Genomic DNA, 5,000 nt, shown 5'->3' with positions numbered 1-5,000 from the left:
GGGGCCGCTCGGCCGTCACACTGCCGGGCTCGGTCGGGCGAGCTCTCGGCCGCTCTCGGAGCGAGCCGGAGAGCGCCTCACCTCGCGTACGACGGGAAGCGAACCGGAGAGGAGACCGCCCGTGCCTGAACACCGGACGCCGCAGCGGCTTCCCCGGGACGGGGAACGCAGAAGCGCCGGCCCGCCGGGGGCCCTCACCGACGCGACCCGAATGGCCTCATCGATCGACGGAAAGAAGGGGGGGAGCAGGGAGGGTACGGGAGGGGTAAGGGTGCGGTGAGGTAGAAGAGGAGGGACGGTGGGGGAAGGCACGAGCCCTTCCACCCGGGCGCGGCGGAAAGACCGCACGCGCACGTGCGTGTGGGTGTGCGTGGGCAACGTCCGCCGAGAGGTGCTCGCCCTTGCCTGAACACCGGCCCGCCCCACGCCGCCCCGAACGACACGGGGAGCGGGATTGAGCCGGCCCGCCGGGAAGCCTCTCCGACGCGCCCGAGGAGCGCCACGGTGGATCGGGTCGGGGCTCCCGCGTGCGAGTGAGAGCGGTGCAAAAGGGAGAACGCGGCGCCGCCGCCGCGACAAGCGAGCTCCGGGTCCCCCTTCTCCTTCCCTCGTGACGGCGGGACCCGCCGGGGACGCCCCCGGCCCTTCTGCGTCCGACTGCCGGCCGCCCGGCACGCCGGCCCGCGCCCTTTTCTTCCCTCTGACTGTCTCTGTCTGCCTTCCTTCCTCCCTCCTCGGGGCTCTTCCCATGGCAGCGCGGCGCGGGGAGACGCCTGCCCACGCTCACTCTCTCGCCTTTCGCCCCGATTTTGGCGGGTTCCCCGCTCGCGGAACGAGCGAACGCCAGAGTCCGGGGCCGAACTGCGACACGGGCAGCGAACATCCGACCGACGGAGGCCACCGGACCGAGCGAAACAAGCGGCGCACCAGAAAGCCGCAACCGAAAAAATCCACAGCCCGGCGGTCAACCGCGCTCGCCTGCGCCCGCTCGTTGCCGCCTCTGGAGACGAGCACGCGCTCGCTCCTGCAGACGAAAACGGAAGGCATAAGAAAAAACTGCTTCGGAAAAGAACGACGCCGACTACCGGCAGCGGCGCCGAGGGTAAGCGGCGCTCTACGTCGACGTAACGGTAGGTAAGAAACTACAGCGACCCCCCAGCAAGCTCCGGAGCTTTAGCGCCCCCCATCTCACAGGGCGGCAAAGCCTAGCCGAAAGCGGGTAGACCTGGCAGCTACACGCAAGCCGCACGGGCAGCGACCCCTAGCCGCCGCCGCCGAGCACCACGGCCCGCTCGGAGCCGGGTAGACCGTGCCGACCTAGTCGAGACGCTTAGGCAGCGACCTCTAGCAGCCGCCGCCGAGCACCACGGCCCGCTCGGAGCCGGGTAGACCGTGCCGACCTAGTCGAGCCGCATGGGCAGCGACCCCTAGCCGCCGCCGCCGAGCACCACGGCCTGCTCGGAGCCGGGTAGACCGTGCCGACCTAGACGAGCCGCATAGGCAGCGACCCCTACCCGCCGCCGCCGAGCACCACGGCCCGCTCGGAGCCGGGTAGACCGTGCCGACCTAGTCGAGCCGCATAGGCAGCGACCCCTAGCCGCCGCCGCCGAGCACCACGGCTCGCTCGGAGCCGGGTAGACCGTGCCGACCTAGTCGAGCGGCTTAGGCAGCGACCCCTAGACGCCGCCGCCGAGCACCACGGCCCGCTCGGAGCCGGGTAGACCGTGCCGACCTAGTCGAGCCGCATAGGCAGCGACCTCTAGCAGCCGCCGCCGAGCGCCACGGCCCGCTCGGAGCCGGGTAGACCGTGCCGACCTAGTCGAGCCGCATAGGCAGCGACCTCTAGCAGCCGCCGCCGAGCGCCACGGCCCGCTCGGAGCCGGGTAGACCGTGCCGACCTAGCCGAGCCGCATGGGCAGCGACGCCTAGCCGCCGCCGCCGAGCACCACGGCCCGCTCGGAGCCGGGTAGACCGTGCCGACCTAGCCGAGCCGCATGGGCAGCGACCCCTAGCCGCCGCCGCCGAGCACCACGGCCCGCTCGTAGCCGGGTAGACCGTGCCGACCTAGTCGAGCCGCATGGGCAGCGACGCCTAGCCTCCGCCGCCGAGCACCACGGCCCGCTCGGAGCCGGGTAGACCGTGCCGACCTAGCCGAGCCGCATGGGCAGCGACGCCTAGCCGCCGCCGCCGAGCACCACGGACCGCTCGGAGCCGGGTAGACCGTGCCGACCTAGCCGAGCCGCATGGGCAGCGACGCCTAGCCGCCGACGCCGTGCCCCCCCCCCCCCCTCTTCCGCCCCCCCCCCCGCCCCCCTCTTCCGCCCCCCCCCCGCCCCCCTCTTCCGCCCCCCCCCCCTCCTCACCCCCTCCCCCCCCCCCCCCCCCGGAGACGCTCGGAGCCGGGTACACAGTGCCGGCGCAGCGGAGCAGCCACAAGAGCGGCACTTGGCCACTTCCGCGGAACGTCCGAGCCGAGCTGAGTCCGCCTGGAGAGGCTGGACCGTGCCGCCGCGGCTCAGATCGCCCGACTCCGCCGAGGAGCGTCCGAGCCGAGCGGAACCCGCCGGGAGCGGTTGGACCGTGCCGGCGCACTCGAGCCGCCGCGGCTCAGATCGCCGGACGCCGACGAGGAAAGTCCGTGCCGAGCGGAGCCCGCAGGGAGGGGCTGTGCAGTGCCGGCGCACTCTTCCGCCGCGGCTGAGACCCCCCGGACACCACCGAGGAACGTCCGAACCGAACGGAGCCCGCCGGGAGAGGCTGGACCGTGCCGGCGCACACGAGCCTCCGCGCTGGCCAGCGGTCGCTGCACGTCCGGCTCGAGTTGGTCGGCACGGTCTACCCGGCTCCGAGCGGACCGAAGCTCATGCGGCGGCGGCCAGGGGTCGCTGAGCGGCGGCCGGCTCACGTCGGCACGGTCTACCCTGCTCCGCCGCGGACGCTAGAGGTCGCTGACGGACGGGCTGGCAGACGTGCAGCGACACCTAGCGACCGCCGCCGAGCCCTCGCGCACGCACGGAGCAGGGTAGACCGTGCCGACCTAGCCGAGCCGCATAGGCAGCGACCCCTAGCCGCCGCCGCCGAGCACCACGGCCCGCTCGGAGCCGGGTAGACCGTGCCGACCTAGCCGAGCCGCATAGGCAGCGACCCCTAGCAGCCGCCGCCGAGCACCACGGCCCGCTCGGAGCCGGGTAGACCGTGCCGACCTAGCCGAGCCGCATAGGCAGCGACCCCTACCCGCCGCCGCCGAGCACCACGGCCCGCTCGGAGCCGGGTAGGCCGTTCCGACCTAGCCGAGCCGCATGGGCAGCGACGCCTAGCCGCCGACGCCCTGCCCCCCCCCCCCCCCCCCCCCGCCTTACTCCCCCCCCCCCCTTACTCCCCCCCGCCTTACTTCCCCCCCCCCTCTTCCCCCCCCCTCCCCCCCCTTACTCCCCCCCCGCCTTACTCCCCCCCCCCTCTTCCCCCCCCCCCTTACTCCCCCCCCGCCTTACTCCCCCCCCCCCCTCTTCCCCCCCCCCCCCCCCCCCGGAGACGCTCGGAGCCGGGTACACAGTGCCGGCGCAGCGGAGCAGCCACAAGAGCGGCACTTGGCCACTTCCGCGGGACGTCCGAGCCGAGCTGAGTCCGCCTGGAGAGGCTGGACCGTGCCGCCGCGGCTCAGATCGCCCGACTCCGCCCAGGAGCGTCCGAGCCGAGCGGAACCCGCCGGGAGCGGTTGGACCGTGCCGGCGCACTCGAGCCGCCGCGGCTCAGATCGCCGGACGCCGTCGAGGAACGTCCGAGCCGAGCGGAGCCCGCCGGGAGAGGCTGGACCGTGCCGGCGCACCCGAGCCTCCGCGGCTGAGACCCCCCGGACGCCGCCGCGGAACGTCCGAGCCGAGCCGAGCCCGCCGAGAGCGGTTGGACCGTGCCGGCGCACCCGAGCCTCCGCGGCTGAGACCCCCCGGACGCCGCCGCGGAACGTCCGAGCCGAGCCGAGCCCGCCGAGAGCGGTTGGACCGTGCCGGCGCACCCGAGCCTCCGCGGCTGAGACCCCCCGGACGCCGCCGCGGAACGTCCGAGCCGAGCCGAGCCCGCCGAGAGCGGTTGGACCGTGCCGGCGCACCCGAGCCTCCGCGGCTGAGACCCCTTGGACGCCGCCGCGGAACGTCCGAGCCGAGCCGAGCCCGCCGAGAGCGGTTGGACCGTGCCGGCGCACTCGAGCCGCCGCGGCTCAGATCGCCGGACGCCGACGAGGAAAGTCCGTGCCGAGCGGAGCCCGCAGGGAGGGGCTGTGCAGTGCCGGCGCACTCGAGCCGCCGCGGCTGAGACCCCCCGGACACCACCGAGGAACGTCCGAACCGAACGGAGCCCGCCGGGAGAGGCTGGACCGTGCCGGCGCACACGAGCCTCCGCGCTGGCCAGCGGTCGCTGCACGTCCGGCTCGAGTTGGTCGGCACGGTCTACCCGGCTCCGAGCGGACCGAAGCTCATGCGGCGGCGGCCAGGGGTCGCTGAGCGGCGGCCGGCTCACGTCGGCACGGTCTACCCTGCTCCGCCGCGGACGCTAGAGGTCGCTGACGGACGGGCTGGCAGACGTGCAGCGACACCTAGCGACCGCCGCCGAGCCCTCGCGCACGCACGGAGCAGGGTAGACCGTGCCGACCTAGTCGAGCCGCATAGGCAGCGACCTCTAGCAGCCGCCACCGAGCACCACGGCCCGCTCGGAGCCGGGTAGACCGTGCCGACCTAGTCGAGCCGCATAGGCAGCGACCCCTACCCGCCGCCGCCGAGCACCACGGACCGCTCGGAGCCGGGTAGACCGTGCCGACCTAGTCGAGCCGCATGGGCAGCGACCTCTAGCAGCCGCCGCCGAGCACCACGGCCCGCTCGGAGCCGGGTAGACCGTGCCGGAGCACCGGAGGCGCCACGGAGACGCCACTCGGCCGCAGCCGCGGAACGACCAGGGTGCACGTATGAGCCGGCCGCTGTTGGCCGGGTCGGGGCGCACCCGGGCTTCTC

The sequence above is a fragment of the Coturnix japonica genome, chromosome 28 (genome assembly GCF_054131305.1).
Source record: "Coturnix japonica strain WE chromosome 28, WE-NBRP24, whole genome shotgun sequence".
NCBI lineage: Eukaryota > Metazoa > Chordata > Aves > Galliformes > Phasianidae > Coturnix > Coturnix japonica.
The sequence above is the reverse complement of the archived record's forward strand: the minus strand, read 5'-3'. Positions refer to the sequence as shown.